The following is a 13,314-nucleotide window of genomic DNA, read 5'->3' on the forward strand; positions in this document are numbered from 1 at the left end:
TGTATTCCATAATTAATGTATCAAAATAGTATCTCGAATCAAATCGGGGTGCCTGCACCCAATGAGGCTTTTGTGTTATCCGGTAACAAACTTGCGCACAATATTTATTTTTTTAAGCATTGTTTAAACACAAGAAAGCTGAGTGATGGTCCAGTAGGTGACAAAGAAATCAAGTGATGGGCGACGGCAACTAGAACTTAAAGATGTGTGTTCATTGTTCAACTGGTCCTGTCTTCACACATTTGAAGCATCTGAGTAAAGGATAGATTCCTTTTATGGATAGACAGGTACATGGTTTAGAGGGATATAGCCCAAACACTGGCAGGTAGGTCTAGCATAGAGGGGACATCTTGGTCGGTATGGGCAAGTTGGGCTGAAGGGCCTGTTTCCGTGCTGTATGACTATCGTTCTATAACTGAATTGGAAGGCAAGTGATAGGACCTTGTCACCTGCTAAATAATGTAGCCACTGGCCAGAGGTAAATTTTAGAATTGACCATAACTCTTACCTGTAGTGGACACATGACCAGTTAGGACACCTGACCAACCCAAAATTAGCTGATGTTACATTATGCTGAAGGTGGAGCAGTGATGATTCTTAAATATATAAAGGTTAATTTAAATTAAACAAAATGGAATATTAACATCAACTGCTCATGGGGGTGGAGGATTGTGTAGTCAAAATGGCTGTGTGGCTGTGTTGTAATGGAGAGGCAACTTGATTGCAAGATTCATATCATGATCTCATTCTTCATTTAACACCCACTTTGCTCCAACAGTATTAAGCAAAACATGACTGTGTGTGTCTCCTCGAAAGACGCACATTGCAGCCAATTCTGTGTCATTCAAAAGCTTTGTTCAATGAAGAAATAGTTAATGAGTATTTTGCATATAATGAAGGGTCTTCATGTTGAGAAATGGAAACGCGCTCGGAAAGCAGGGTCAGTATAGGTTCAAGTGCAAAGAGTGTTTAATTGTCCTATGTACCGACAACGGAACAATGAAATTCTTACTTGCTGCAGTTTACAGGCCTGTAAGCACAGTATGCACAGATAATATTTAATAATCAAAATACAATACATAAATAACAGTCATACGTTTAGTATTACAGTTAATCATTTATTGTATTTTCCCTTATATATTTTACTCTTGTCTAACCGATTATGTCTAGACTTGGAGTAAAATATTCAGAATAGGTTCATATCCAAATATTAGTTCTCTTTTCCTGCACTAGGTGTTCCATGCGCTGAGTTGAATTTGTGCCAGGCGGATGCCTCTTTCCTCACCTAATAATTATAAATACAACAAATGGCTTTGTCAGAATTGAGTGTGAGTCTACTTATGTACTGTAAGTAAATTGATGTGTTGTTGAAATGAATATTTCACTGAAGCACCCCAAGTTAATTCATTGATGCCTACCTATTGCCTAAGATAGACACAAAAAGCTGGAACTCAGCGGGACAGGCAGCATCTCTGGAGAGAAGGAATGGGTGACGTTTCGGGTCTGAAGAAGGGTCTCGACCCGAAACGTCTCCCATTCCTTCTCTCCCGAGATGTTGCCTGAGTTACTCCGGCTGTTTGTGTCTATCCCTGGTTTAAACCAGCAATCTGCAGTTCCTTCCCACATATTTCGCCTACCTATGCCTGCCTGTACCTGGCATTTGCAGGCATTGGCTCCTTTTTTAAGTTAGCCATTTCTTAAGTTGTGCCACTTGGGGAGAATAATTGTCATTTGCACAAGGAGGAAGCAATAGGATAATGTTTTAGTGAGATTTACATCCTCTGCATCCATCAGTAATATAAATGTCTTGAGCTTGTGATGGTAATAATTCTAAAACCTGATAAATTAAAGTAAACAATTTTAATATTGCAAGCAGCAGCTTCAAATGGTGGAGCAAACGTACTCTAATCATACTGCTAGTTTTAAATTGCTTTCTTGTCAGAAAAGGTATCCAGGAACCTCCAGCCAGAGGAAGCTAGTATGCAGCGTAAGACCCGTAGAACCTGTTCCATGGGGCTTACCGGCAATACAGCACAGCAGTTTTAATTTGAAACCGTCAAGAACTAACAGGACACTCTGCTTCTCAATCTTCAATTCGATTTCAATACTGGATATACTGGAATGTGAAGTTTTTTTCAAAAGTACATTCAGTTATGCCACACCCAATATCCAATCATCTCCCTCCAGTTGGAAGATTAACTTATGAGTCAATGTCAGTTCAGCAAATGCACAAGCTGTTCCTCCAATTTAAGTTTGAAGTCGAATTTTATTGTGAACTGGAAAAACCACGTCTATTTCCATGAAATTGCCTTCATTTCATTCCACTGGCTTTTGATCACAGTTACGATGTCACCAGCACTGGCCTCCCTTCCTGCCCCCGCACTATTGCTTCTGGAGTCCTGTATAGACCTTTCTGTGCACGCCTTCCACTTTTAAATGTTACTCTTTTAATTGTTGTTTGATGTCATGAACCAGCTCTCTCTGACGCCTAAAGCCCCTCCATTGCTGGTGTGTCTGTTATTCAATCTTGGATGGGTTTCAATTTAGTCATTAAATCATTCGCTGTACAGCATGGAAACATGCCCTTCAGCCCTTGTTTATGCCAATCAAGTTGCCATTTTTCGCCAATTCTATTTACTTGAATTCAGTCCACAGCCCTCTAAACCCTCCTATCCATCTATCTGTCCAAATGTCTTTTAAAAGTTGTAATTGTATCTGCTTCTATAGCTTCGTTAGGCAGCTCATCCCAGATACAGATTGCCCTCTGAGTGGAAAAAATTGACCCGAAATCCCGAAAACCTTGAGCCGATGCCCTTTAGTTTTAGAATCCTCTACCCTGGGAAAATAAGACTGTGAGTGTTCACTTTATCCGTGCCCCTCATGATCTTGTACGCCTAAATAAGCTCACCCCTCATCCGCCCACATTGTAAAGAAAAAGTCCCAACCTTTCCCAAGTTTCCCTATAACTCAAGCCTGCAAGCCAAGGCAATATCCTGGTGAATTTCATCTGCAACATTTCCAACTTAATGACATCCTTTGCCCAGTATAGCTGGGCGACCAGATCTGCACGTAGTGTTGCAAGTTATTCGGATCAATTTATTTTGAAAGGCCGAGCCACTGTGTTGAGCCGCTGCCACTAATTTTGGATCTTTGCAACTGATTTTCACCCACCTGCCAGTTCCCTTGCCCACAACATCTCTCTCCCTAGCTGATGATTAAACAGAATATTTACAGCCTCTGTACTATTTTACCTCGCGTCCCCCAAATCTCAAAGCCAAATGCAAAGGTAAAATATTGACATTGGAAGGCTTTATACGTGTAACGGCACTTGTCTCCACCTCTCCCGGTTCATCTGCTGCTTTGATTATTGTTGCTCGGGGAGGAGGAGGAATCGGAAAGGTGATTTAAGGAGGGCACATACGAACCGTGCAGGAGTATTGAATGCTGATGCACAAAATCAGCTTGGATTGGGTTTTTTTCCCCCTCTCCACTCCTCAATTGTGGCTGATTGTAGTGCCTCTACTGGTACACCTCTGTGATTGTGTGACTCTGGGTCATTGTATGTTAATTTTGGCACTTTAATCTGTATCATTTGGTGTCGTGCTTCTACTGAGAAATGGAACTTTATTTTCAGTTAGAAAACGTCACCTTCCATTAATAATGCAATACAGAAAATGGTTCGCAAGTTAAAATGTCAGTTGTGGCCGGTGTGGTTGTAAGAAATTTAAAGTCCAGGTGTGGCATTATTTTTTGATTAAACACTGAAATTGTTGTTTTACTGAACAAGCAAACCGAACAATTAGTTGAAGAACATCAGTTGAACAAATTGGAAATGTCAGCTTTGTGTGCTTATGTATACCAGGTTAGTTCAATCCAATGTAGCTGCAGAATGATTTAAATTGCCACAGTTTCAGAACCGACATAAGGACTTTGTACTGTTATTAAAGCATTCTAATAAACTAATTTGTCATTGAAGAAGTTTAAAAAAGTGTGATAGAATTTTGCAACTAACAGAGGAAAGACACTGCCCTTGTAGATGTGCTTCTGATATTAATCCATAGCCTCAACAATCTCCTGGGTTTCAAGGTATATGGGTCAGAATATTTCTCATCAAGCTACAGTATCTTGTGTGCAAACAGCATGGTTCTATTTTTGAAAGATTCTGCATTTTTTCCTGAACTATGGCTTGAATCACAACAGTCTATTGCAACATCTCCCTTTAAACTTGTCCCCGTTCTATAATTGGATGCAAGACTAATCATGGGTTGATACAGTATTCCAAATGGGGTTATTTCCTACTGCCCTTTGTGCCCTGTATTAAAGTCAGTTTCCCCGAGACAAACCCATTTGAATTGAAACCAATCATCATCTGCCAGCAAAATGAGATATTGTGACTCTGCGTAAACAATGAACCTTTACACCATTGGGAAATGCACTATAAATAGGAGTAGATGCAAGTATCTACTCTGGATCTTGATAATTTGACAGCAACTCGCCGTGCTGATAGCGTAGTCCGAGGTACGTGACCTAGTCAAATGTAACACGAGTATCGCAATATGGAGGTGAGACTAAATCTCCAGGGTGATGATCAATACAGTATGTCATTTTTCATGAAAATGAAAAGGGAAAAACTGCAGGTGCTAGAAATCTAAAAATCAACTGGAAATTCTGGAAGAGAAACCAAGTTACTGTTTCACATCTTGGTTTTACCCTATTGGAGACATTTCTTCCCCCGCCCCCCTTTCCTCGCACTTCCTGCAGCTTAACAGCCTTTGTTTCTCTTCTTCCCTTTTCAGACAAAGGGTCTTCAACCTGCTGAGTGGTTCCAGCTATTTTTTTTCAGCATCTAGTTTTATGTATTTGTTCCTAAACACAGAATTCATATTGTGCATTTTTGATGAATTTATAACCTTTTAATGCAAAACAAAAAAAAGTCTCTGGTGCGGCCTCTCGGAGAGGCTTTGTTTACCCTGAATCAAGTGCACTAACACACAAGCAGATGGGCACAAAATGCTGGAGTAACTCAGCGGGACGGGCAGCATATCCAGAGAGAAGGAATGGGTGACGTTTTGGGTCGAGACCTTTCTTCAGACCGAGAGTCAGGAAAACTGGAGATATGGAAGGGTACAAAGAGAATGTAAGGTGTGAAAATGACAGATCAAAGCAGCCGATCAAGGCAAGAAAGAATGATTCATTGTTGGCTGAAAGGAAATGTAGTAACACAAGCTTATGAATCCCAACCGATCCATTTTGCCATAATGCAATAAAACTGCATAAAACTTCGAATGATGTGCTATCATATAAAATTGCTTTCAGTAAGGGTGAAGCAAGAATTTAATGGATTGAAGAAATTGCTCTGTGCTGACAAGTAGCCCTGAATAAATTGATTGTTAAAGTTCCAAAAAACTTTTCCATAGCTCTCCTCCCCACCCCCACCTCTGTCAATCGACGTCTAGAATACATGTACCTTGTAACAACAAGGCAGTAGCCTGGCAATATGTTATCTTTTAACATCCAGCTGGCAAATGACATAATTATCTTCTTGAAATTAATCAAACAGATTCAGTTCCAGTTACTTTTTTGTGGCAGCAGACGAGACAATAGGAACCGTGGATGAAAACGCAAGAAACTCTGCCCAAGCTTCAAGGGAATTGACTCGATTAGATTTAGATCCCTCCAGTGTGGCCACTGTCACATATAATTCTCTCACAGGATCAAATTGAATTTGGTGTTTCCATTCGTCCTTACAAGGGACTATCTGCACGTCATCAATATAAATAAAGTTAAATCATTTTTCTTTTTGCCTGCAGTCAGAACAGGCTTTGTATGTATCCGTATGTATCTTCCTCTCTGCACAGAGCCAATCCCAGCTGTACATTTGTCACAACAAATGGACTGATTACAAATTTGTGTTAACAAAAGCTGCTTCCCAACCCCCCCCCTCCCCACACACACACACACACACACACACACACACACACACACACACACACACCCCATGCCCATGCCACAATGAATTAAAACTGGATGGGAAATGGGGTAAGGGTATAGTTGACCTCCCATTCTTCTGCAGCTCAAAAACCAGCCCCTACAATGGGCAAAACAAATCTGCTTCCTGTATGCACTTCCTCAACAGCACAGGGGAGGATCGAGAGTGGTGTGTAGGGGAATTGACAGCAGTCTGTGGTTTACAGACTGATACAGCAGTTGCACCCAAATTAGGTCATGTCTCAAAGTTCAGATTTCTGTCTCAAAGTTCGCCTTTGTGTTCAGTGATGCACGTATCATTATATCCATCCTGGCATTGCCTCCATGACACTAGCTTAAGTACACATACTATGTGCTGGGGCATCAAGGCTATTTTCATTTTTCAAGCAATTCTAATATTGTATTCATGTAAAATGTGGTGGTATTCCCTTATCTGTTAATGCGGTCAAAATTCCAGTCATTTAGGTTTTGTGGTACACTCCTTTTTTCAGTCCCGCTATACATTTCTATGGTGGTATTTGTATTAGCGTGAACATGCAACTTTTTGAGCACAAAATCAATTGTGTTTTTTTTGGCCTTAAACCCATTTGCACTGCTCCTACTTTTCACATGGGGTAGTTGAGGGGTTTGCCAGGGACAAAGGCACTGAGCAAAGGCAATCGCTTCCAATGACTTTGAATAAACCTGGCATGAAACGGCCTGTTCAGGGCTTGTATTTTGAGACCTTCGCATCTACTCTCGTCTTGCTCTTTGTGGGTTTTATGATGTAACTTCCGGCCTCGTATCTTGCAGCTTTTCCAAAAGATATGTTGAAAATCCTGCAGTGTGAAGTGGTGCTGTGTAAATGCAACATTGCCGCTGTTCAATGCACTAGTACTGACTCTTTGCCTGGACTGAGTTAATTAGTATTGTGGGACAAAGTAGTTTCAATGGGACACGTTGAGCGTGAGAGGCTAATATCACACATAGTGATTTCATGGTATTGGGGCTGGTTGAATGATGTAGAGAATTCAAGATTACATCCATGGGTGGCAGAGGAAAGAAAAGTCTTGAAAGGCTTCGTGTTTTGCACTGTTGGTTTTAACGGAAATGTGACACTACAAGGCCAGTTTCCACACAGGTTGAATTTTCCATAGCTCCTTTGATCGGGCCGGGCTCAAGGGATGTGCCTAACGTACCTTGAACTGTTGCATTGGGTTGCTGGCAGATAATTTAATTACTCTGGTAACCCCTCAACAATATACCAATCTGTTCTCCTGTGAGTGTCTTCAGTGGATAGATTCTAAATTTTAAAGAAAAGCACCATTTACATCAATGATTTGAATCTTATGAGTGAATATAATTTTGCAAATTGGAGAAAGACGGGTTACTGCTGAGGATGGTGGATATATTAATAAATTTTTTACAGTGCAGTAAATGAAGCTGTTCCTCTTTAGTATTGGAAACTGGAAGAGCAGCACCTCGTATTTCGTTTGGGCAGTTTATACCCCAGCGGCATGAACATTGACTTCTCTAATTTCCAGTAGCCCTTATTGGCTCCTCACCTTCTCAGCTCTCCCTCAGCCCTCTGGCTCCTCCTCTTCCTTTTCTTCCCCCCCCCCCCCCCCCCCCCCCCCCCCCCCCCCCCCCCCCCCCTACCCATCAGTCTGAAGAAGGGTTTCAGCCCGAAACATTGCCTATTTCCTTTGCTCCATACATGCTGCTGCACCCGCTGAGTTTCTCCAGCACTTTTATCTACTTTCGATTTTCCAGCATCTGCAGTTCCTTCTTAAACCAATTTTGTATTGCTATCTTACAGCCTGTGCTTCCTCTACATTGCACAAAGCTTCTCTTCCTGAACTTGCAGGCTCCAAGGTTCCATCCTTTGCCATCTCTTATTCCCCTTTTGCTCGCGTTGCTTTCTCATTAATACGCTGATAATCCTAGGATACAAAATGCCATGGTCACACTTGGTCCCATGACTTGCAGAAATGCCTGCCTGAATGTTGTGGTGCGGGCAAGGCAGATCTGTTGAATCCTTGACGTCGGCATTATCAAAGCCATCTCATGCTGGATCACCAAGAGTTCTTCCCATCCCTGACGTTGGCTGGATCTCGGTTCAATACGAAGAAAGCTCAAAGGTTTGTAGCTAGTTTGTCGCTGAGAGCGTCTCCTTTTGCCTCAAATTGTGGCCTCATTAGGTAATTTATTTATTGAAGCTCAGACTAGACACTAGACATTTTTTGTGTGATTGGAATCATGAAATCTGATTTTCTTTTGAGGCAAAAAACAGACTGCTGGAGGAACTCTGTCGGTCAGGCAGCATTTGTGGAGGGATAAGGACAGACATTTTGGGTTGTAGCCCTCCTTCCGACTGAAATATCCTCCCTGTCATCCAACCTGTCAAGCCCTTTTAGAATTATGCAAGCTTTCATGAGATCTCTCATTCATCTGAACTCCAGAGAACACAGACCTAGTCTACTTCATCTCTCCTAGTGCAGTAAATGAGCCATTCCTGGAACCAGTCTAGTAAATATTTGATGCACTCCCGGTGGCAATTACATACTTTTTTGGGCAAGAAGATTAAAACTGTGCACAGTACTCCAGTGTAATCTTGCCAAGGCCCTATACGATTGCAATAAGATCCCCTTATTCCTGTACTCCAAATCCCGTCATAAAGGCTAAAATACTATTTCTCCTCTTAATTGTTTGCTGTATCTGCGTTCTGGCCTTCAGTGACTTGTTTACAAGCACCTTGGTCCTCCGATCCCTTTAAATTTCAACACCTACCATTTAACAAATACTCTGCTTTTCTACAATGTCCACCAACAATGGACCTCCAATGGACAAACGGGTGTGTTTCTTTTTTCTGTATATTTTAACTGCCATGTTCATTCACTCGCGCAACATGTCCATGACGTCTTGATGACATTTTACATCCTAACCATCACCACACCCAGTTTGGTGCCATCCACCAACTTAAAAATACACCACTTCATCCCCTCAACGATTTAAGAAGGATCCATTTATTCCCGCTCTTTGGTTTCTCTGTTATAACCAGTTCTCATCCCTAGTATGTTATCCCTAATTCCATGTGCTTGCGGGCCAACTTTTCTGGGACCTAAACAAAAACCAAGCGCACGACATCTACCAGTTTTCCCCACATCTACTTTACCAAAACGCATGCTCGAGGAACTCCAGAATATTAGTCAAACATGTTACTTCTGTGGTCATTGGATATGTTAACACTATTTGCATGCACGGAGCACATTTACTTGTGCTAGCATAGATCTTTTCTATTAAAATTTGTGCAACTGGCTAAAATAGTGTTGCCTCAGCGACGACACCTGTGTCTCTTCAGTGATTTATATAGCACAGCACTGGTGTAGTAAGTGTCTCCTGAGCAGAAGACTAACATTGCTCTATTATAACAGAGGTTTACTTAAAGCACTTGGGGACATGTTTGTTCTGCTGAGTTTAATATTCCTCCAGCTCAGAGAATTCCCAGTGCTAACATGCCTTCTACTTGATCAAGTGATTATTCATCCCCTAAACTACAATGAGCAGAGATGTCATGTATATCGACTGCATGCATGTCAGCTACCTTTTGTCTTTAAATGATGAGTACATGGGAAAGCCTGCACTTTATTTCTCAATTAAATGATATCTTTTCTTTGTTTTTGTTGAACTGTGGTTCTTTGTGTATTGAAAGGAAGCATTGTCTATGTTTCCATCTATTTAGAAATCAAGAGATCATTTGGATGATCAATGAGGTCAGATTTAGCACCATTTGAATTAGTGTTATTCCAGAAGATAGACACAGAATGCTGGAGTAACTCCGTTGCAAGCAGCATCTCTGGAGAGAAGGAATGGATGACGTTTCGGGTCGAGACCCTTCTTCAAACTATTTGCATGCACGGAGCACATTTACTTGTGCGAGCTTAGATCTTTTCTATAAAAGTTCGTGCAACTGACTAAAATAGTTTTGCCTCGGGTACCTGTGTCTCTTCAATTATTTATTTGCGCAACACTGGTGTAGTAAGTATCTCCTGAGCAGTTTTTAACGTTGCCCTATTATAACAGAGGTTTACTTAAAGCACTTGGGAAGAAGGGTCTCGACCCGAAACGTCACCCATTCCTTCTCTCCAGAGATGCTGCCTGTCCTGCTGAGATACTCCAGCATTTTGTCTATCTTTGGTGTAAACCAGCATCTGCACTACCTGTTATTCCAGATATGACCTGCACTTGGGAGCCCAGCTGTATAATTGACAGCCTGGCGTATAACTAACTAGACAATGAATAGGCGCTGCCATCCGCTTCAGACAGTGAAATAGCTGGCACCGAGCCTGTTAGTTGAAGAACTGCCCGTTCATGGACTTCCAGTACTATCCCCATACAGCACGGTCCAATACTATTGTTTCCGACTGTGTGCAGTGTAGTGTGGCAGCACGCTAGCTGGTACAATCTCGTGGCCACGCCAGCCTGACAAGAGGTTGAAAAGGCCATCTGACAGCTGAAGAACAATAAGGCCTCTGAAATCCCCTGGCATGCTCTCCATCTCCCAGATTGGATTATGAGTCTGTGCCAAAAGTACGTCTCTGCCATGTTTTGGAACTTCAGCAGGGATTCTGTCTGTTCCAGAGGCTGCCTTGTTGTTCAGCTGGCGAAGTCTGTGGTTCCCACACTGGACTCATCGGTCACCTTGGAACCCCCAAAACCAGAGTGGTAGAAAGTCATCCTGAATCCCAAGATACTGCTGAAGAAGTTATGCTGAAATTGTTGCCAGTTTCGTGCGTCCATTTGCTTTGCTAGTTTTCATGGCCTCTCTGAATGTGATTATCAATTTAATGTTGGTGTTTGGCAGCTTTGTGGGCTTGTCTGCCAGGAGCTGGAGTAGGACTGTCATACTTGTGGCTTAGCCAGGAGTTTGAAGAGTTTTACACTATCTGCTCATTAACAATTAGACCCAATGAGAGCAGACTACCGTCCTACAAAATCACACAAGTTCTGATAATATGGATTAAAAATGCTGCCGCTGCCTTCAAAGGGTTAATATGCTTAGAAATGTCTGGCAAGGATGTGTTCCAGCTTTTGTATCCTGCAACTGAAAAGACTCCAGTTCCTGCCCAAGGATACAGACATTACTAATGGGAAAAGGTGATAGTACATTCGTGAAACTGAGTTCTTATTTTGTGTTTTTTAAAAAAAAAAGGCGGTACTGGAAACTGAAAAATGTCTATTTGGGCCTGGAGTTCAGTGGAAATTAGGTCCCAGGCAGCTGCTACCTGCTGATGTGTCCAACGGCTACCTTGCAAACCTGCAAATTGAACCTGGTAAGGATCCTCGTCTTGATTTGCACTTTTGTACACAATTTGCAGCATAATGATGACTGCAGCCTTTGAGAAACTGCCTAACAGTGTGGCAAAACAAGGTAGCACTCCCTTTATCTCCTCTTCCTGATTTATTTTGTATATTACATAAATTTTCAAATAAGTCTATGCCTTTTATGTGCACATGATGTCTTGAATGATTAATTGTAGCATTAGACCACGTTCTGGAAAGGAGATGATACTTGGAGACCTTACTGTCGCGTTACAGTGTATTCTGCCTGAAATCTTGCATGGGTGCTGCACATCAACTGTTGTAACGGAAATCTATTAAGGGGCGGTTCCATAGCCAGTTCTGTGCCAGTTCTTTCAATATTTGAAGCTGATGGCAGTGCCGACTGAAGTCTAGCTATTTACATGCCAGGCTAAGTCATTTAGTGGATTGCACCAAGTTAGTTCATTCTGATTTGGAATTTTTTTTGCACCTTGCAAGGTCAAGAAGTTTGTGTTTTTTTGAATGGTTACTTCCCTTTCATAGTTCAGACCTTTCCCTGCTCACTGCACAGTTCCAGTGATGGTTGCCAAACAGGATAAAGGAATTATATTTCTTCTGTTTGCAAAGGGGCACAGGAGAAACAATTCTACTCTGAGATGTGAAATGTATATTCCATCTTTTATATGTTCAGTGCTTTGATTGGCAGCAAGAACTGATCAGAAGGGATGGGTCTCGACCTGAAGAACAGTGTGTAAAATGTCTTCCTGAATATTCCCATTGCTGGCTGAAGACTTCATTGTGCCTGTGACCCAATAGTGTTTGAAGTCTCAAATTTTTTTGATGTAAGATATTTAATGTAGATGAGTGCAGCTCACTGAATCACGAGTCAAAATGTTGCCTGTGCTTCTGGACTCTTTTTAAACTTGTCTCCTTGCTGGCAGGGTAGGTGTTTCTAACTTGGAATAGCAATGTCCACCACATCCTTTCCACACTAATGTATAACCACACAATGTAATTTCTTTTTTATTATTATTCATTCACAGGATGTGGGTATTGCTGCCATAGTCAGCATTAACTGCCAATCCGTGACAGTCATTATCAAACAGCATGGAAACAGGCCCTTCGGCCCACTGCCTGTGCTGAACACCAAGCACCCACTTATTCTAAACCCTCCATATTCACAACTCTTCTCCCCCCCCCCCATATTCCAACTCTGACCAACACACTAGAGATGTGTTGCGGTGGCCAATTAACCCACTGACCTGCATGCCTTTGGGATCTGGGAGGAAACTGGAGCACCCAGAGGAAATCCTCAGTCATTGGGAGAACGTGCGAACTCCACACAGACAGCACTCTGTTAGAACAGCTTGGCGAGTTGCTCTATTGCATTCTAGAGATGGTACACACGGCAGTGATAGTGCACCAGTGAAGGAGGGCTTGAATATACGTGGGGGGATGGGATACCAATCAAGTGATCTCTTGTGATCATCCATGTTCGGGCTGCACTAGCAAATGGTGAGCCACTCTGACCTGTGCTTTGTAGATGGTAGAGAGGCTTTGGAGTGTCAGGAGACGAGTCACATGTGCCCCGAGTTACAAAGATGAAAACTCTTATTATTGATGCTCTCCACAACATTGGCAAAGAGGAAGTTATTTTCTGGGAAGAAAAATCATTTATGTAATGGATTTTTAATCCCAAACAGTGGGAGGTTTGCTGCTATGGTTTGTGAAAATCCATTGGATTTCTGCTGCTGCTTTTGAGGCAGAAACCCAAAGCATCAGAGAAATGATGAAATATTAAGATGAGTCTCCAGAAGGGAAAATACTCTTTTCTGCAGCAGCACTGGTGAAGGGTCAGTCGGCCTATTGATCCCACCATGGATCACCATGTTTTAGACTGTGATGAGCATCCTGTTCTCCTAATGAAAGGTTAGAGTTTTCGAGTTTTCCGACCCCTTCGTATTATCTGAGCCAGTAGATTTCCTTAACGGGCAGCTTTGTGCAAATAAGTTGGAAATTAATATT

The 13,314-nt window shown here is 42.0% G+C and overlaps 2 protein-coding genes across 4 annotated transcripts in view; one reads left to right on the forward strand and one right to left on the reverse strand.

Moving 5' to 3' along the window:
• The window catches only part of zgc:113184 (uncharacterized protein LOC553745 homolog), a 127,727-nt gene that overhangs the window by 40,362 nt on the left and 74,051 nt on the right, over positions 1 to 13,314 (reverse strand). The window lies entirely within an intron of this gene.
• LOC129714648 (polypeptide N-acetylgalactosaminyltransferase 6-like) overlaps positions 1 to 13,314 on the forward strand; it is a 58,680-nt gene that overhangs the window by 6,606 nt on the left and 38,760 nt on the right. For 2 of the 3 annotated variants that reach the window (XM_055664370.1, XM_055664371.1), the window contains one exon: positions 11,180 to 11,300. The exons of the other annotated variant lie outside the window; for it this stretch is intronic. The gene's annotated coding sequence lies outside the window, so the exon portion shown is untranslated. The remainder of the gene's footprint in view (positions 1 to 11,179; positions 11,301 to 13,314) is intronic. 3 annotated transcript variants of the gene reach the window in all.

The sequence above is a fragment of the Leucoraja erinacea genome, chromosome 40 (assembly GCF_028641065.1).
Source record: "Leucoraja erinacea ecotype New England chromosome 40, Leri_hhj_1, whole genome shotgun sequence".
NCBI classification, from domain to species: Eukaryota; Metazoa; Chordata; class Chondrichthyes; order Rajiformes; family Rajidae; genus Leucoraja; species Leucoraja erinaceus.